We start from the raw sequence: 21,431 nt of genomic DNA, 5'->3' as shown, positions 1-21,431 counted from the left end.
ACCCAGCCAAGCCTCAGTCATCTGGTTTCCCGGTGACCTGGAACTACTAGGAGGAAACGAAGCAGCTCACAGCCATGCCCGAGCTCTTCTATACCGGCGTTTCTTCCTGATGACCTTGAAGGATGCTGCGACTAACTGCTTTAGCAGTGTATGCTGACAATCTGGCCCCATACAGAAAAGCCAGGAAAGAGTGCCCAACACCACATAAATCCCTCAATAAGTTAGACGAGAACACCCTTAGGAGACTACAAACCATACATACCCAACGCCAGCTAAGATACGCCAGTGGTACCCTACACCCTACTCCCCGCAATGCCCGCACTGTGGAGAGGTAGCTAACCTGAACCACATAGTGTGGGCATGCCAATTTAATCCCATAGTTGACCCCATTCCAAATCCCTCAGAAGAGCAGTGGGAGGCTATTCTGCTCAGCGATGATCCTGACCGTCAGCACTGGCTGGTGGGGCCAGCGCAGCAGCAGCAACCAGTGGACTACTAGACTAGGCGGCCCACCCACGATTTCTACGAATATTCTGCAAATAAAATTTTCAATCAATCAGAATCATAAGGCCGAGGTAGCTCTAAAGCTCCTTCTTGTTCTGGGGCGTAGGCGCCTTGAGCACAGCATCAACTTTGGGTGGAGCCGGGGCTAGGCACGCTTGGGAAATGACATGTCCCAAGTACTCAACTCTGGGGACCAGGAAAACGCACTTTTCCAGCTTGAGCTTGAGAACAGCGTCCTGCAGCTGTGCCGGGACGTTGTGCCGGTTCTGCAAGAAGTCCCCATCGTCGCTGCCAATAACCAGGATGTCATCCAAGTACACCGCCACGGGCCTCATGCCTCTGAAGAGGTTGTCCATCGCCCTCTGAAATATGGCTGGGGCTGAGGCCACGCCAAACGGTAAGCGTGTGTACTGGAAGAGCCCCAAAGTTGTCGATATTGTGACATACTACCGGGAGGCATCATGGAGCACCAGCTGCTGGTAAGCATCTCTGAGGTCGAGCTTGGTAAACTTCTATCCACCAGACCACGCTGACCAGAGATCTTCGATCCGGGGCAGGGGGTAGTTCTCGACGGTAGCGACGGGGTTGATGGTAACCTTGAAATTCCCGCAGATCCTGACACTGCCGTCTCGCTTGAGGTCTGGTACGATGGGAGCGGCCCATTCAGACGTCTTGACGGGCACCAGGATGCCCTCTCGCAGTAACCTTTGCCTCTCCTGGGTGACCCCGTCCTTCAGGGCGAACGGTAGTGGGCGAGGCTTGAAAAAAAAAACGTAGCCGGGCTCCCTCAGCTACATAGATGCCAGCCGTCATGCCGCGAATGTGCCCACCCCTGGCTGGAACAGTGACTTGAACTTGGTCAGGAGGCTGGGGACGTCTTTCGCCGCATGCAGGCTGGCTTCCTGGTACTCTATCAGACGAATGCCCAGTGCATGAATCCAGTTTCGGCTTAGCAGCGTCGGCGACGACCCCTTCGTTAAGTAAAGGGGAAGGTTTGCCTCCCTGTCGCCAAAGCGAACGCTGACCTGTGCCTGACCCTGGACCTGGGAGAGCTGCCCGGAGTAGCTGCGCAGCATCACCCCCAAAGCATCGACGGACACTCCGGGGAAGGCACGCTTGAAGAGCTTCCCGGCCATTACTGACACACTGGCTCCTGTCTCCAGCTCTATGGAAATGGGGTGCCGCAGATTTAGATGGTCAGCATATACAGCGGCACAGACGACGGTACAAGGCCTGTGTGCCACATGTCAAAAATCGGCGGGTACTCAGCCACGACATGGAGCCTGGCCGCGGAATAACTCGAGCCTGCTGCCGCACGCCCCCTCCGCGTACGCTTGCGACGGCTACCCTGGCCACGGGCTTGAGTGGTACCTGAGCTTGAACCAGGTTGCTTCTGCGGTTTGCTGTTCGTCCTCCCCCTTCGGCATACACGTGCCAGGCGCCCAGTTTTCCCGCACGTGAAGTATTGTGCTTGAGAGAACTGGCACTGTGAGGGGGAGTGGGCACCACCACAGCGACCGCAGGTACTGCCCTTTGTCGCCAACTTGTTGAACGCCGCTTCCGCCGGCGGTGAGCCAGTCGCACGGGCAATCTCGCCGGCGTCCTTGGCGGCAGTTTCCATTGCCAGTGCTGCCTTCGTGGCGTCGTCCAGCGAGGGGTCGGGAAGCTCCAGGAGTCGCGTCTGCATGGCGGGGTTGTTGATGCCGCAGACGAAACGGCCCTGGAGCAGCGAGTCGAGTTGGTGCCCGAAGTCGCAGACACACGCTAACCCTCGTAGCGCAGCAACGAACTGCCCGAGGGTCTCTCCTTCCCGGCGGTTCCGGTTGTTGAAACGGAAACACTCCATTAGTGTGGACGGTGCTGGGTTGAAATGCGAGCGCAGTATGGCGAGCAGCTCACTGTTGCGTACTCCAGGGTAGCGTACCGTACTGCTGCCGAGAAGTAGCGACGCCTGCCTATCGAAGCTCGACCGACATTACTTATGGGGTAGCGTGGCGTTGCCGGCGGGCTGCAGGCATCCGGTTGATCATGGCGACCAAGCAGGGGCGAGACGATTTCCTAGTGCGAAACTTGCACGGTTTATTCAAAGGTAGTTGAATGAAAATAAGAAAAGCGTGAAGTATGAAGTCTGTCAAAGTACATTTCGGAGCCCCTTAAATAGGCTCTCTACAAGTGTGGGCGGGATCTTGCTTCCGTCGATGACACGTGACAGGCACGGAGAGAGGGCCCCTCCTCCTGCCATACCGAGCACGGGAAGGAGAAGTCGATCCTCTTTTCGACGAACCTGGGGAGAAGGTCGGGTGAATGACCTCTCCGGCGCCGTGGGATCCGGCCAAGAGAAGGTGAAGGGGATGAGGTAAGCACACACGATGCCACGACCATGAGAGGAGGGGAAGGGGATGAGGTCGCCCGTGGGCTCCGGCTCAGGGGGTAGGGTGAATGACCTCTCCGGCGCCGTGGGGTCCGGCCAAGAGAAGGTGAAGGGGATGAAGTCGCCCGTGGGCACCGGCTCAGGGGGTAGGGTGAATGACATGTCGCCACGTGGTGTCAGACGCCAACCCTAACATCACTCTCCGCCTTAACATGTGGCGTGGCTGGCTTGAGAAGGTCGAGCAGGAGACTGAAGACGCGTGTCCCGCAGCTGGCCAGGAAAATGTCCCGCTGTTTGGCCTTGGGTGTGTCGTTTGCCCGGAAGAACACGTGGACTTGTTCCTCGTAAATTGACCAGGCCGACCCATCTACCTCGAACGGCTCGAGCCTTCCGCACAGCGGCATGGCGGCAGCAACGGGGGGTGGTGTTTCACCACTCGCGGTGACGTGGGACGGTCCGTGGGTACTCGTCGCCAGAGTGAAACACTCAACTCTGGCGACACGTTCTTATTTTTATTCAAAGTTCTTATTCTTTGTCATAACCTGCAGCTTATTAGAAGATACCGAAGCTTATAAAAACTCTTGGACATCACTTCACGGAACTTGTGTTGTCTCAAGACTGGCGCCTGTCGTCTAGACAACATCTACATGTTTGACATCCCAATCATTCCAGAGGGCTTTCAGCATGATCGAAACCTGGTGAACGGCGCTCTTTTTATTTCACTCCATGCCACAGTTCCCCGCCATGACAGTCATCTGTGTCGTCTGCTCGGTAGACAACAAAGTCTGCATCGTTGCAAATTGCAAAGCTATCTGCTCAAAGCTGTGCTCCCTTTTTAGCGCAGCTCTTAGGCACACGTTCCTGCGGCGAGCGTCGGCTTCGTCCTTTGGCGTCCTCGTAACCGAGCAAACGAGCACAGCAAAAGGATGAAAGAACGAACGCGGAGCGCGCGTGAAGGACGGCGACAGCGAGGAGAGCGCGAGAAGCAAAGCGGAGGAGGGGGTGCAGTGGAATCATGAGGCGGAAAGCGGAGCAGGAGGATATGGCGAAAGAGAGAGAGAGAATAAACGTTATTATTTGACCAGGCTTCCTAGACTAGAGCCCAAATGTGGGTGGCCTCCTTAGTCTAGGTAGCCATGGTTCACTGCCACCGCACGAGCCTTGTTCACCAAATGTAGCTAGTCTTCAGGGCCTTGCGTCACCAGCAGAGCCTCCCACTGGTCTTCCGATCCTTTCTCTGGTTCCGCTTCTTTGTGCGCGTTATCACCAGGTGGTGGGGATGACGCTGGTATGTCTGGGTTATGCCTACACCCGAGCACCATGTGGCGCAGAGCGTCGGGCGTGTCCGACCGCGGAACTTGCAATCCCGCCTGTCGGACCCAGGATACATGGCGTGCAGCAGTGTTCCATGCGGGTACGTTCCAGCCTGTAGTCTTCTCCATGTCACCGCTTGTTCCCCACTCATCCTCTTAGGTGTGCGCGGGTAGTGACTCCTCTGCTTCCTGTAGTGCGCCAAGGTCTCCGAGTACTTACGGGTATGCGTTAAGCATCTTCGTGACAGCCGTTGGTGCTTGTTCTCCGCGTGTCGGAAATGACTCGGCGTGCATGATCTCGAGCCGCTGCGTGCGCCGCCTGATTACCCGCGAGAGATTCGTGTCCCGACAACCAGAGGATGTTCGCTTCTTTTGTCTCGGTGTTTTTAAAGAACTGAAGTGCTGACTTTCCGATCCTTCCGTTCATATACCTTCCGCAGCCTTCTTGCGAGTCCGTCATCACAATAACCCGGGTATTCCTGCATGTAGCGATGGCTAGGGCTATCCAGCTCTTCCGCTGTGAGAAAAAAAAAAGCGTCGTGCTGCGCACAACGGGCTTTGCAGCGACGATGGCTACGAGATGGCGCCAGAGTATCGCGCATCGTCTATATGGAAACAAAGCGCTACATGTGCGGCGGCTGCTGTGAATCGCGCCCACGCGTTACGATTAGCGAGGCAGTTGCGCCACACTTTGCTCCGCTTGCAACGTGGCGCACGACACAGATTGTCCGCGCTATACAATATATCGCGAAATCAAAACATTTAAACGGCTGCGCTCTAATTTCGCAATGTGGAGTATCGTAATTGTCGGTGAATTTTTGTCGCCTCTGTCAGGATTGAAACGGAGCTTAAGATGGGGGTTGTCAGGCGAAGACGACCAAGCAGCCGTCTTCGCCGGGGTGAGATTCGCATCGCGCCTTCAGTTGTTCAGCCAGCATGAGAATCATGGGCAGTAGAAGCATTCTTTAGCGAACTGACAGAGATTTGTTCCGAAAGTAGGTTGGAGCGTGCTTTTATTATTTTTATTGTTCAGACGGTGCTGCGTGCTAACATCAAATTAGTTTTTACTGCCAACAGCAGTTAGGAGTTAGAAAACAGGCCCAGCCTGACCTTCCGTTCGTGTACTCATTCATTGCACGTCACGTAAATATACAGGGACATTTAAAAAGGAGTTAACGCAACAACAGCGAAGACGCGATGAAAATGACAGCGACAACGGCACTGCAACAGTTCCGGTACGACGACAGGACGACGAGAAAAGCAGGCAATGTGTGCGAGAAGGAAAAGCCTCGAAAGGTTAAAAGCCCGAGACGAAAAAATTGGCTGTGGTTTAACTCTGGTTAAACCTTGTTGAATTGCGAATGTTGTTCTGTTTCCTGGACACGTTACAACCTCTTTCTTTCATTCTTCCTAGCTTACTTAGCTTTCGCCTTAGACTTTAACTGTTCAGAAGCAGTAGACCAACTATATTCAGATATACACTCTTCGTCGGTAACTTCCATGGCGAGACAGATCAACCAACGCGTAGCGCACCGCTATTATCCCAGTGAAGCCTCCACGGAGCGAGCGCAAGGCGAGGAGGTCGTGAAACAAGGTGAAACAAGCCGCTTGTTTCATTGTGACCGAGGCTCCCGTGGGGGAGCCGAAACGTAAATACCTATTTTAAACCATTTTGGTCGGTGTCGAAACCTCTTCCTTTTAAGCATGCATCATCCCGACCATACGGGCTTCCGTCATACTCTCGACTTGATCCATTTGCGACAGGCGTACGGCCAGCAAGTGATCACTGAAGACTGTCGGCATGTCTACGTCGATGAAACTGGCAACTCCAAACAAGACTTAAGCAGCACAAGAATGACGTCCAGAAACGACACGTTGCATCGAATGCCTTGGCCGAACACTGCGCAGCCACATCCCATACGATTGACTGGGAGAAATCTCGCGTGATTGCCAAGGAACGAAATTATTCTTTGCGTCTTTGTCTTGAGTCCCTAATCATCCAAACCACGGCACACACTCTTAATCGCAACGAAGGCAATGTGCGGCAGATGCCTTAGTCATGTTTTGAGCCACACATAAAAAGAGGCACCACCACTGCCGCTTGTTTCATTGTGAACAAGGCTCCCATGGGGGAGCCGAAACGTAAACAACTATTTTAAACTATTTTGGTCGGTGTCCAGACCTCTTATATTTAGGTATGATGTTGGGGTGAGTCAACTTGAATTTGGGAGTGGGTCAACCTAAATTTGGGGATGATACGGAGGTGGGCCAACCAAAATTTGGGTTTGATATGGGGATAGGCCAATCTGGATTTAGGGGTGGGCCAATTTGAAATTTGGCGTGGCCCAAGTTGAAGTTTGTGGTGGGTCAACCTAAATTTGGAGGTGAATTAGAGGTGGGCCAACCTAAGTTGGGGATTGTCGATGTAAAAGAACAGCCGAAGGCTTCTAGAACACTATTCACTTGTAAAACACTATTCACTTCGCTATTCACTTGCTGCAGCGATGACATTTACGCACCGTACATTGTTTTCTTCTGTAATTCTCTAGATAACAGTCTCGTTAACCAGTTGTTCTGGAACGATGCCTGAGCCCTCTCCTGCAGCCGCCGTATAAGGAGAGGGCGGTGGAAGAACAGGAGGGCTGCTCTGCCTTTGCACTCCCTCGCGGCATTTTAATATTCACACACCCCAAAGCTCTCGCGCGACAGCACGTCGTGTCGGCAAGCACAGCTCTGAGATCACGCTACGAAGGCACGTCTACAACGAAGCTGAGAACTATTGGCATTGTCGCTTATTTCCTATATTCCCAAACTCCGCAACAGCCCTAGAGCAGTTTCTGGCCTGACTCAGACAAGTCAACTTGACGAAACGTTGCCTATATCAACATATATTATTCGTCCACCGTTACTCACACGAAGGTTCGCATTGTCGCTTATTTCCTATATTCCCAAACTCCGCAACAGCCCTAGAGCAGTTTCTGGCCTGACTCAGACAAGTCAACTTGACGGAACGTTGCCTATATCAACATATATTATTCGTCCACCGTTACTCACACGGTACGAAGGTTGTTTGAAAATAACAAATTACTATTGCCGCCATGTCTTATGAAGAAGTAGCTCACCTGGATTATAGCGAACTAGAAGGGGGGTAGTGGGGTCAGGGAGAGGCCGCGGGTGTGGCATCTCACGTCGACGCCGCCAGATAACGCCACTAGAGCATGGGCTGTACGGAATGCGAAACTGAGCATTTTGAACGTAGAGAAAGCCGCGTGCGCTTGGTGTCGCGCCGAAAAAAGAAAGCGCGCAGCTCCGTAGCATGTTTTCTGAAAACTCCATCTGAAATTAAGACAAGGCGCAGAGAAAGGTGGAAAGGCGGACGTTCTTCAAGCTTGCGTGAAAATAAAGCCGACCCAACGAGTGCAATCTAACGGCCGCACGACTGATTTCTAAAATAAAAGCTCGCGAACACCATAGAAGAGGTAAATATGTGAATGGGTAAATTGCTTAATTCATTTGCCATTAACAATTTTTATACAGGTCAAGACCCAATCGCATTCACAAGTTCAAGTGAGCCAAACATTTGTGGCGCATTTACTAACACATTCGGAACAGAGGCCCGATATGATGAGGTTTTATTGCTTTAAGTGCGGTTTTGTTTACGAAAGCATATATCCACTGAAAGCTAGGGAGTTAATCCTATGGCGATGCCACTATTATGCGGTGGTAGTGGTTACCAGGGATAGCGAAATTTCGTAACACAGCAAAATAAAGAGAACTCGTGGTGGCCAAAAACAACTCTTTATTGGTACAAAAGATGGGCAGCTACTCCTTTCTCAAAGTGCATGGCTGCTACGAGTGAGGTACTATGAGGAACGGCTCATGTTCCCGTGCAATTTGTTTCCATTTTCAGGGCTCACGGCTGCTACGAGAGAGGCACTATGAGCAACGGCTTATCTTCGCGTGCAATTTCTTTTTACGCCGTTCCTGTAGGGATTGGTTGATCCATTTTACATAGAAGTTCAGCCTGGTCAGCACAGAGAACGTACACAGAGAACGCCAGTGTAATCGGGAACCCGGTGGCAACTCGGATGGAGGGAACACTCAAAGCCATTAAATACTGAGGCACACCGGACTCACGTTCAGACGTCGTCGCGGCAGCTTCATCGTCATCTGTTTCCGTTTCACGACAGTCGGATTGCTCATCACCGCACACTGTGGACCTTTTGTACTCACAACATGTCATGTCGGCGCTGCTTCGCTTCCTAGGTCGTCTTGGCTGCGCCGGCTTTTTTGACAATAACTAAGGGAATTTGGCAGCAGCGTCGGCACGGCATCGGGCAGGAGCTCCGGCTTTCCTCGTGGAGTACGCATCTCTTCCCCGTTTATTATGTGCATATAGTCTCGCACAGTACACGATGGGTCGAAATGAACTTCACAAACCGCACATGTTTCGTCGAGGTATTTTTTTTTTTTTTTTGTCCTGGCGGAGTAAGTTGCGTTCCCAAATTCGCCGTCTTTCTTCATCTTTCGGCGCGGTGAACAACAACGGCTGCTTTCCTTTTTTCCCGAATATATCCTGTTTCACAGCCGGGAGCGAAGCAGTGTCGTTGCCGTTGACGTTACGACATTCCTACTTTTTTTTATTTATTTATTTATTTACAATACCCCTAAAGGCCCTCGAAGGAGGGTATTACATAGGGAGGGGGGGAGGCTACAAGAAAAAAAAAACACAAGTGTACATTCAGGTCCAGCATACATAAAAAGAAAAGCATTTACAAGAGATTTTTTCTTTCTGCTCAACAAGGCAGTGTAGTTATCATATCGAATCAAGAATCAAATTGAATCATACTGAATCAAAAAAAAGAAAAAAAAGAGACGTACATAAAAACGTCAGGAGCAAGCAACAACTCATAAAGCATAAAAAATATCAGGGAAACACACTTAATAAGAAAACAACATATTTAACAGCACGTCACAGTAGTGCAAATTGTTTCCTTAAATTTGGCTATGTCAGTTTCCATGGCTATGTATGAGGGTAAATAGTTCCAATCGATGATAGTGCGCGGTACGAAGGATTGAGCGAAAGTTGATGACCAACACAAAATGCATTTCACTTTGTTAGGGTGATGGCGGCGAGGAAAGATAATTGGCGGTGACTGAAAAAAATAATCACGAAGTGAGGAGCGGTGGAAAATTTTATGAAATAGTGATAAGCGAGAATGTTTTCGACGAAGGCTCAAGGATTGCAAACCGGCACGTTTCTTTAAAGATGTAACGCTTGTGAATGTTGAATAGTCTGAAAAAATAAATCGAGCAGCACGGTTCCGCAGGGCTTCAAGGTTAGAGGCTAGATATACCTGATGGGGATCCCAAATTGCAGCAGCATATTCAATTTTCGGGCGAATGCTTGTGATATATGCCTGTTTTCCTACGAGTGGTGGCGCTTGCTTGAGGGTTCGTTTAAGTATTCCAAGAGTACGGTTAGCAGCTGCCAGGGTTAAATTCATATGGTGATGCCACGTTAGGTCAGACTAAAAATGAAGGCCAAGATATTTGTAGGAAGTGGAAGACTTAATCGTGCTGTTATTAATGAAGTAAGTGTTTTCAATTGGAGACTTTCGGCCGTTAAATGTCATTAACTTGGTTTTAGAGATATTAAGCGACATTAGCCATTTGGAGCACCATAAGGTAATTGCATCAAGGTCAGATTGCAAGCATTGGCGATCGATATCAGAGGAAATTGTGCGGTAAATCACGACATCATCGGCAAAGAGACGAACCCGGGACGTTACGCAAGAAGGAAGATCGTTAATATATATTAAGAAAAGTAAAGGACCTAGCACGCTGCCCTGGAGGACACCGGAAGTAACGTGGGCAAAAGAATTGTAGTTGTTAGCGGAAGTGGAGCCTGGAGGAAAGAAAAGCGTTAACCCATGCGAGGACGTCAGGCTGAATGTTTAGGCATGCAAGTTTGAGAAGTAATCTGTGGTGCGGAACGCGATCAAAAGGTTCGGAGAAATCAAGGAAAACTGCATCTACTTGTAAACCAGTGTCAACGGATGAGTGTAAGTCATTAACAAACCCTCACGTGTTCGGCCGACTACGCGCGAAACAGACTCGAACGGTAGGTTGAAACACCAAAAAACAGTCAACGTCGCAAATCAAACCCGTATGAAGAAGCGCGCGAAGCCCTTTATTCTGTGGCGAAGCAGCGGAGGGAGGTCAGCCCACGCGACTACAGCGCCGCCACCGAAATCCGCGTCCCGTCCGCACTCGTCGCCTCGCTGCAATGCGTAGGGCGCTCCGGCTCCTGAGCCCACGGACACCATACCTGGGTCAGTTATTATTATTATTATTATTTTGCATAAGCTCTTGCAGTTCATTAGCAACGGCACGTAGATACAAGGGAGACGTAGAAAAGGATGACGACCGGGCCCCTGTGTGTATTCCTGGGTTTTCGTCCTTATGGACTGCGCTGCAAAAACGTATATATATATATATATATATATATATATATATATATATATATATATATATATATATATATATATATATATATATACTTCATGGCGTATTTCGCTGCGCTTTATCGTTTATATTCTTGTTCTTGCGATCATCACCATCATCAGCCTAGTTACGCCCACTGCAGGGCAAAAGCCTCTCCCATACTTCTCCAACTACCCCGGTCATGTACTAATTGTGGCCACGTTGTCCCTGCAAACGTCTTAATGTCATCCGCCCACCTAACTTTCTGCCGCCCCCTGCTACGCATCCCTTCCCTTGGAATCCAGTCCGTAACCCTTAGTGACCATCGGTTGTCTTCCCTCCTCATTACATGTCCGGCCCATGCCCATTTCTTTTTCTTGATTTCAACTAAGATGTCGTATACCCGCGTTTGTTGGCTCACCCAATCTGCTCTTTTCTTATCCCTTAACGTTACACCCATCATTCTTCTTTCCATAGCTCGTTGCGTCGTCCTCAATTTCAGCAGAACCCTTTTCGTAAGCCTCCAGGTTTCTGCGCCGTATGTGAGTACTGGTAACACACAGCTGTTATACACTTTCCTTTTGAGAGATAGTGGCAACCTGCTGTTCATGATTTGAGAATGTCTGCCAAACGCACCCCAGACCATTCTTATTCTTCTGGTTATTTCAGTCTCATGATCCGGATCCGTGGTCACTACCTGCCCTAAGTAGATGTATTCCCTTACCACTTCCAGTGCTTCGCTACCTATCGTAAACTGCTGTTCTCTTCCGAGACTGTTAAACAATACTTTAGTTTTCTGCAGATTAATTTTCAGACCCACCCTTCTGCTTTGCCTCTCCAGGTCAGTGAGCATGCATTGCAATTGGTCTCCTGAGTTACTAAGCAAGGCAATATCATCAGCGAATCGGAAGTTGCTAAGGTATTCTCCATCAACTTTTATCCCCAATTCTTCCCACTCCAGGCCTCTGAATACCTCCTGTAAACATGCTGTGAATAGCATCGGAGATATCGTATCTCCCTGTCTGACGCCTTTCTTTATAGGGATTTTTTTGCTTTCTTTGTGGAGGACTACGGTGGCTGTGGAGCCGCTATAGATATCTTCCAGTATCCTTACATATGGCTCATCTACACCCTGATTCCGTAATGCCTCCATGACTGCTGAGGTTTCGACTGAATCAAACGCTTTCTCGTAATCAATGAAAGCTATATATAAGGGTTGGTTATATTCTGCACATTTCTCTATCACTTGATTGATAGTGTGAATATGGTCTATTGTTGAGTAGCCTTTACGGAATCCTGCCTGGTCCTTTGGTTGACAGAAGTCTAAGGTGTTCCTGATTCTATTTGCGATTACCTTAGTAAATACTTTGTAGGCAACGGACAGTAAGCTGATCGGTCTATAATTTTTCAAGTCTTTGGCGTCCCCTTTCTTATGGATTAGGATTATGTTAGCGTTCTTCCAAGATTCCGGTACGCTCGAGGTTATGAGGCATTGCGTATACAGGGTGGCCAGTTTCTCTAGAACAATCTGACCACCATCCTTCAACAAATCTGCTGTTACCTGGTCCTCCCCAGCTGCCTTCCCCCTTTGCATAGCTCCTAAGGCTTTCTTTACTTCTTCTGGCGTTACCTGTGGGATTTCGAATTCCTCTAGGCTATTCTCTCTTCCACTATCGTCGTGGGTGCCACTGGTACTGTATAAATCTCTATAGAACTCCTCAGCCACTTGAACTGTCTCATCCATATTAGTAACGATATTGCCGGCTTTGTCTCTTAACGCACACATCTGATTCTTGCCTATTCCTAGTTTCTTCTTCACTGTTTTTAGGCTTCCTCCGTTCCTGAGAGCCTGTTCAATTCTATCCATATTATAGTTCCTGATGTCCGCTGTCTTACGCTTGTTGATGAACTTAGAAAGTTCTGCCAGTTCTATTCTAGCTGTAGGGTTAGAGGCTTTCATACATTGGCGTTTCTTGATCAGATCTTTCGTCTCCTGCGATAGCTTACTGGTTTCCTGTCTAACGATGATTGCAGTTAAATAATCAATGTGTATCAACCAGTATATTCTTGGAAGGTTTTGTCATAGTGTATTGTTTCGAAGGTCCTAATGATCGGTTTTACGACGAGACTCTACAACAGCTTGGTAATACACTCGTGACACGATACTTCACGCGATGTGTCGAGCAAGAACCACAGCAAGAGAGTAAGAGAAACAATTTATTTACAAAAATTCAGGAAGGTCAAGCTTGATTAAGCCTGCTACTCTGTAGGGGGGGAAAGGGGAGGCGAAATGAAGAGGGTGTTGGGGAGGCGCGCACATAGGCTACAAGTCAACCACAGTACACTATTTGCAGAAGCTGTGAGTTCTGTCCAGTTCCTTGTAAATATCTACAATTGTCACTATAATCGCTGCCGCACAGTTCGCGTCAGCCTAAACAAACCAAATGTTTTCCAAGAGCCTATGGCTTTCCACCTGCTTAGTCGTAGAAGCCAATTACTGTTGTTCTTGCTAGTATGCTGGTGGAACAAGTGTTACAAGCGTCTCTGGAAAATGAAGGTGTTCACACTGTGGTCCAGTGGCACTGCGGCGATCGTGGTGCGGGCACTTGGTGAACGCATCATCAAGCGAATTCGGTGCACCGTGCTGGTTGGTTTCCGCTTGAGTTTCTTCACAGAGTCGTACCTGTGCAGACACCGACGACGTCGGCCTGTTTAGTCCCAGTGGTCAAATATGGTGCAACATGAGTTGGAGCGTTTTGTATCAATTCATGAAAAATATGCATGCACGTTGATCGTAACTTCAGCTTTTATTTTCAGTCCACCTTCCTCCATTTCCTAGTTCAGTTTCTTCCAGTCATTATGGTTACATTAAAAAAACTCATTGGTTCCGTAAATAGTGGCTGCTCCAAGCAACCGTCTTAAGCTTCATTCTTCTTTTTTTTTCTCCGCCCGTGTCCAAGGAGTCGAGGCCGTCACCTAGGCTGTGGTGTTTATGGCCCCAGCACGCCCAAATCGCCGGACATCTTCAATAACGCTTTCACTCCCTCACTCCTGTCTAAAATATCTAACTTACCCGGCTCCAGTACACAAATTCATCTGTATATAGTTCTTAATGCTTCACTTACATAGGTTAAACTGTTTCGGGTGTCGCCACGGTTAACGCTCTTTCGGAGACACTGCAGCTGACGCTCCATTGCTGACTGTTTAATTGGTAATGAGAAAGCTAGTTAGGCATGGATCATCGGCTTTGAACTTCACTTTCTTGCAGTAATCATTGTCACTCTCGTCAGCCAATGTAGCCTGAAAACAGTTTCTCTCCTTTATATTTCGATGCTCTTCTGACCTCTTGTTGAGTGTCGATATCATGGGCATTAATCATTGTACACTTCCGTGGCAAAGTGGAATGTTTCTTCGGTTTTATATATTTTCATCTGCGACATGCGCTGATCTTATGGGCTCTAATTATTGTATGATCACACAGGCCGGCCACTTGTCGCCGATTGGACAAATCTTCCCGAGACGATGTCCATAATTACCTTTGGTAATAATCTCTTGCTGGTTGCGTATCGTAAACTTTCTTTTTTATCATTACGTTTGATCCCACCCTCTCCCGTTTTCCACTTCATTTTCTTCATGCCATTACTGGTGCCTTTAGATAATCAACTGAGTCCTGAATTCATTATTAAGTACAATATATTTCTTTTTCACTGCTAAATATATTAAATATACGCATTTTCCGGTTCAAGTACAGAAATTGGCCAGTGGGTCTTACTGCTTTGCCCAACGAACTGTTTTGAATGTCGCTGCAGGTAACTGTTCCTCTACCAGACATAACGTTAGATCGCCGACTGCTTAGTTCTTTACGGTGGTTTCTCAGGTACGATTTATCCATTCTTTAGATAATTTTGTTGGTGTAACTGTTGTTGATGTTAGATATTCAATGAAGCCTTAAAGCAGTGCATCATCGAAGCAACTTCTCTAGTTCTGTTGCATCTCTTTTTATGTCTTCATGTTGGGTTTAGTAATCTTTTTTCTACCACAACAGTTGATTTAATGGAAAACTCTCACTCTCACCAAATGTTTTGAGAGTGACGTTCGACATGAATATCCATTTAAAGTGCTCACCAAACATTTTCCCAGACTGACGGTTATATCCGTGTTTTTAATGCGACGGCGGTTCAAATATGTAAAATCTAGATTGTAGTTCATCTTCTAGCTGAAATTATACCGTTACTAGGAGAATGTCATTCTTATCCTAAAGTTGCACGTGCTCTTGCAATTCTTCTTGCTGGGTTTTTTTTTTTATTTCCTTTCGCTGCGTTTTGCTCAATCCCATTGTCTTACTCGACAATTGGCAGTTGCTCGTTGACAGATGCACTGAGGACGATACAGTATTGCAATCTTGCATCAACTTTCCTTTAGGTATATTGAAGTCAGATTGCCGCCAAAAATTCTACGAATATTTTTTTATTATTTTCACTCCGCCTTCAATGTTATAGTTGTCGTTGCTACTTCTCTACATGCGTCAACTAAATGTGAAAAATGATTTTTTTGCACACTTTAGTTTGCTGTTTTACTTTCTTTTTTTCATCTGCGAGCGTAATATTACATTTCTTAATTTGTGTTATATCTGCTGCAACGTGTACGTGTACATGGATTGCCGACAGACAATATTTATACCTCATTGAATCTCTCACAAAAATGTCTCGATGATCGTTATATATTGAATTACCTTTATATTATGATTATACTTGGCCCACTTGTCTCAACTTCCCATTTCATTTTATTTTATCATTTTGCCACCTTTCGACGAAAAAGTTTATTTGAAACAAGTACTGGCTTACAACTTTATTTATAAGTTCCCTTTATTGCCTTTGTGCTTCAAGACAACTTGTACTTGGGGATATCTTGGTCGGTGCCAGTAGGGATAATTTCACAAATCCCATGTTCTCGTCAAGTTTTGGCAAACAGTTAATCTTGTAGTTGTACTTCCTTGCAGCAATGTTTCTGTTAAAGTGCCTTTGTGTTTTATCTACATTATTGCTTTCTTCTTGTATGTTTTATTCACTACGATTGACTCATTTTAAAAATAACTTGTGCTGCATGAGAAGATGTTGACAACAACGCTTCACACAACGATCTAGCTAATGTGCAGTGTAAAAATGTGGACGTTGGATTACCACAACTTTCTGTCCACGTTTCTGATAAAATTATGTCTTATACTCGTATGTTTCTGAAATGTTTTTCACTGTTCTAAATTCATCGTGACCTTAAAACACAGCTTCCCCAAAGCAGTTACATTTGTGAAGCTATTTTTATTGTTTTATTGTCACAGGTATTTCGCTCCTGTTTCATCCAGCGCCATTACATGATTTCATGAAGAGTTTGCACTATTTGACGTACACACCAAGAAGGTTGCTTGATGCCAAGATCTACGCAATGTATACTTCAATACTTTTATCAATCAATCACCACCATATATTTAAAACAATATTTTCTTACATTCGTATTACTTAATTTACAACATATTGTTTTAAATAGTTATTATTGTTGTCAAGCAATGAAGGTAAATACAAAGAATGCTGTCTTCAATGCAGTTTCTCTTGTTACGGTAATTTTCCATATTTTATATGAATCAATAGCTAACGCGTTCATTGTCATTGTTCATTCGACAAGAAGCTTTCAGTGTTGGTGATCAGATTGAAAACGATGTTGCATTCGATGGTCTATGCAACGTGTAGTCCAATACTCCAAAATTTTAGGCCATTATTCCATCTCGATGACAATTCACATAGAGAAGACATAGGCAACTTGCAGCTTCGTCTTGCTATATTAAATGTACCTCATCAGCTATCAATGTAGCCATATCACTAGGCTTCCGTATTTTTCCACACGGAAAATATTACATTCTGAAAACAGTACTTCCTCACTGCAAGTGCACGGGTGAACTTATCAATAATTAATCGGTCGTCCACGCCTGCATAATTTACATTTGATACAGTGTCGTGCTGCTTGACGAGGTTACAGTTACGAGAATGTTCCATGCACTGCTCCATTCTACTTTCTTTTGACACAAGACGTATTGCCCCAGAATAGCTTCTGTGATAGCTAATGTGCTACTAACCGTTATTTTAAAGAACATTAATAATGGCCCTTCTCAGTCTTATTGAAAGATGACGCGAGAATCACTTTATCTTTCTTTTTTTTCAGGGTTTGTATGCATGCGTGCGGCAACATGAAACTCATGTGCTCGGATGTGTTTTCATTGTTTTTGTAAGACGTAGCCAGGATTACCTTGATTTTACTCCAGCATTTCTGACGTTCATCGCACTTCCTCTTGATACTTTCCTTTTGTTTCTCCTTATTATTTATTCTATTCTACATAATTGGCACATCACATATATTACTAGTGCTACTTACATCTTATAATGCAATGTAGGCATTATGGGCAGCCAAATAACCAAATGAATATATTAACAACGAACTTGCGCAAAAAATAAACGCTAGAGGACTTATAATCTATTCTCACCATCATTTTCTTGTTACCGTTATAGGTCGTTAGAGGGAAAACGAATGTTATCATACAGCAACAGTTTCTGGCTAGAATTCTGGCTAGAATATTCCGGAAAGCGCCTTCTAATTTACGGAAACGAGGAGCTTGATGTTCATTGAGAAGTATTCTCGATTTATGATAACCAGGCGAATGAGGTCTGACACATTATTGTAGTCTTTTTTTTCACTAGTATGAAACAGAAAGTTCCACCGAGTCTTCGTAAACCGATCACAGTAGAGGCTTACTTGACGCACTTTGCTTTTCCTTGCTGGTAATGTCAGACTGCATTGTGAAAGCGGAACCGTCTTCTAGCACTGCTTGTTATACTTGTTTTTTTTTATTTCACAACTCCTTACTTTGCGCAATCAACCTTATATTCAAGAAATTTGCGAAAAGTGGTCTTCCTTCCTTTCTCCAGAGTTCTCTGTCGATTAGTCGGCGATATTAAGGTTGTACTCCTGAACGCGCATTCTTATTTACTGAAACGACGAGATTTACGTTCTTTGAGAAGCATTCTCGATTTATGGTAACGAGGAGTGCGAAGTCTCACACATTATTTGAGGTTCCTTTTCTTCCACGACACTGAAACATTAGGTATCACCGACTCTTCGTAAACCGATCGCTGTAGAGGCTTACTTCATACACTTTCCGTTCCATAGCTGGCAATGTCAGATTCCTTTGTGAGAGCAGAACTATCTTGTAGTGTGCTTCTTAACCTTACTTCATTTACTCCACAACAACGCCTTGCTTTGACGTAGTACTTCTACGGAAACCCGCAAGGTGGAGAGAAGTAATTAATAAAGCGAAAATCAGACATCCACCCGTTCGTAGCAATTGCTACAAAGGAAACCCACACGGATTCCTCGAAAGAAAAGCCTCAGAGTTGAAGAAAAATTCGCCCCGGACCAGGACGAATTTTTCTTCAATTCTGAGGCTTTTCTTTCGAGGAACCCGTGTGGGTTTCCTTTATAGCAATTGCTATGAAAGGGTGGATGTAGGATTTTCCCTTCATTAACGCCTTGCTTTGCACAATCAACATTATATGCAAGAAATTTCCCTAAAGACGTCTTCCTTTCTTTTTCCGAAGTCCTCTGTCGCTAAGTCGGTGCTATTAAGGGTATCCTCCAGGACCCCCCGTCTAATTTACGGAAACGAGGAAGCTAATGTTCTTTGATATATATACTCGATTTATGGTAACGAGGAGGGCGACGTCTCACACATTATTTGATGACGTTCTTCTTCCACGACTAAGAAACATTGAGTATGACCGACTCTTCGCAAACCGATCGCTGTAAAGGCTCACTTGGTGCACTTTCCGTTTCTTAGCTGGTCATGTCAGATTGCTTTGTGAGGGCAGAACTTTCTTGTAGCAGTGCTTCTTAACCTTACATTGTTTACTCCACCATAAATCCTTGCTTTGCACAATCGACATTACATGCATGAAATTTCCCTACAGACGTCTTCCTTTCTTCCTCCAGAGTCCTCTGTCGCTAAGTCGGCGCTATTAAGGGTATCCTCCGGGATCCGCCTTCTCATTTACGGAAACGAGGAAGCTAACGTTCTTTGATATGTATACTCGATTTATGGTAACGAGGAGGGCGAGGTCTCACACATAATTTTATTTTGCTCTTCTTCCACAACTAATAAACATTAAGTATGGCCGACTCCGTAAACAGATCACTGTAGACGCTTACTTGATGCACTTTCCGTTTCTTAGCTGGTAATGCTGGATTGCTTTGAGAGAGCAGAACTATCTTGTGGCAGTGCTTCTTAACCTTGCATTGTTTACTCCACAACAACGTCATGCTTTGCACAATCCACATTATATGCAAGAAATTTCTGGATAGTCGTCTTCCTTTTTATCCGAGAGTCCTCTGTCGCTAAGTCGGTGCTATTAAAGTTATACTCCTGAATGCGCATATTTAAACACTGAAACGAGGAAATTCATCTTCTTAGAGAAGTATTCTCGATTTGTGGTAACGAGTAGGGCGGCGTCTGAAACACTATTTGATGTTGCTCCTCTTCCACCACTAAGAAACATTAGGTATGGCCGACTCTTCGTAAACCGATCGCTGTAGCGGCTTACTTGTTGCAATTTCCGTTTCTTAGCTGGTAATATCAGATTGCTTTGTGAGAGCAGAACTTTCTTGTAGCATTGCTACTCAGCCTTACGTTGTTCACTTCACAAAAACGCCTTGCATTGCACAATCCACATTATATGCAAGAAATTTCCCTAAAGTCGTCTTCCTTTCTTTTTACAGAGTCCTCAGTCGCTAAGTCGGTGCTATTAAAGTTATACTCCTGAATGCGGATTTTTAATTACTGAAACGAGGAAATGTATGTTCTTTGAGAAGTATTCTCGATTTGAGGTTCACGAGCAGGCCGAAGTCTGACACATTATTTGATGTTGCTCTTCTTCCACAACTAATAAACATTAAGTATGGCCGACTCCGCAACCCGATTACTGTAGAGGCTTACATGACGCACTTTCCGTTTCTTATCTGGTAATGCTGGATTGCTTTGAGAGAGCAGAACTATCTTGTGGCAGTGCTTCTTAACCTTGCATTGTTTGCTCCGCAACAACGTCTTGCTTTGCACAATCGACATTATCTACAAGAAATTTCTGGAAAGTCGTCTTCCTTTTCATCCGAGAGTTCTCTGTCGCTAAGTCGGATGCTATTAATGTTATACTCCTGAATGTGGATCTTTAATTACTGAAACCAGGGAATTTATGTTCCTTGAGAAGTATTCTCGATTTGTGGTCACGACCAGGGCGAGGTCTCACGCATTATTTGATGTTGCTCTTCTTCCACGACTAAGAAACGTTAGGTATGGCCGACTCTTCCTAAACCGATCGCTGCAGAGGCTTACTTGATGCACTTTCAGTTTCTTAGCTGGTGATCCCAGATTCCTTTCAAAGAGCAGAACTATCTTGCGGCAGTACTTCTTAACCTTGCATTGTTTACTCCACAACAACGTCTTCCTTTGCACAATCGACATTATCTGCAAGAAATTTCTGTAAAGTCGTATTCCTATTTTCCTAGAATCCTCAAGTCGGTGCTCTTAAGGTTATACTCCTGATACGGATTTTTAATTACTGAAACGAAGAAGTTTATGTCTTTGAGAAGTATTCTCGATTTGTCGCTCACGAGCAGGGCGAGGTCTGACAAATTATTGTCTGACAAATTTGATGTTGCTCTTCTTCCACGGCTAAGAAACGTTAGGTATGGCCGGCTCTTCGTAAACCGATCGCTGTAGAGGCTTACTTGATGCACTTTCCATTTCTAAGCTGCTAATACCGGATTGCTTTGAAAGACCAGAAATATCTTGTGGCAGTGCTTCTTAACCTTACATTTTTTACTCCACAACAACGTCACGCTTTAGACAATCGACATTATCTGCAAGAAATTTCTGGATAGTCGTCTTCCTTTTTTTCCTAGAATCCTGTGTCGGTAAGTCGGTGCTATTAACTTTATACTCCTGAATGCGGATTTTTAATTACTGAAACCAGGAAATTTATGTTCTTTGAGAAGTATTCTCGTTTTGGGTGGTCACGAGCAGGGCGAGGTCTGACACATTATTCGATGTTGTTCTTCTTCCACAACTAAGAAACATTAGCTATGGCCGACTCTTAGTAAACCGATCGCTGTAGAGGCTTACTTGTTGCACTTTCCCTTTCTTAGCTGGTAATGCCGGATTGCTTTGTGAGAGCAGAACTTTCTTGCAGCATTGCTACTCAGCCTTACGTTGTTCACTTCACAAAAACGCCTTGCATTGCAGAATCCACATTATATACAAGAAATTTCCCTTAAGTCGCTTCTTTTTTTTTTCTAGAGTCCTCTGTCGCTAAGTTGGTGCTATTAAAGTTATACTCCTGAATGCGGATTTTTAATTGCTGAAACCAGGAAATTTACGTTCTTTGAGAAGTCTTCTCGATTTGGGTGGTCACGAGCAGGGCGAGTTCTGGCACATTATTTGATGTTGTTCTTCTTCCACGTCTAAGAAACATTAGGCATGGCCGACTCTTCGCAAATCGATCGCTGTAGAGGCTTACTTGATGCACTTTCCGTTTCTTAGCTGGTAATGCTGGATTGCTTTGAAAGACCAGAACTATCTTGTGGCAGTGCTTCTTTACCTTACATTTTTTACTCCACAACAACGTCATGCTTTGCACAATCGACATAATCTGCAAGAAATTTCTGCA

The 21,431-nt window shown here is 45.8% G+C and overlaps 1 protein-coding gene across 1 annotated transcript in view; it reads right to left on the bottom strand.

Annotated features, from left to right (window-relative positions):
* Positions 1 to 21,431, bottom strand: part of LOC142571411 (phospholipid-transporting ATPase ABCA3-like) — a 252,417-nt gene that overhangs the window by 198,373 nt on the left and 32,613 nt on the right. The gene's annotated exons all lie outside the window — the stretch shown is intronic.

The sequence above is a fragment of the Dermacentor variabilis genome, chromosome 2 (assembly GCF_050947875.1).
Source record: "Dermacentor variabilis isolate Ectoservices chromosome 2, ASM5094787v1, whole genome shotgun sequence".
Lineage (NCBI taxonomy): Eukaryota > Metazoa > Arthropoda > Arachnida > Ixodida > Ixodidae > Dermacentor > Dermacentor variabilis.
Note: the sequence above shows the minus strand (reverse complement) of the source record. Positions and strands in the feature narration are given on the sequence as shown.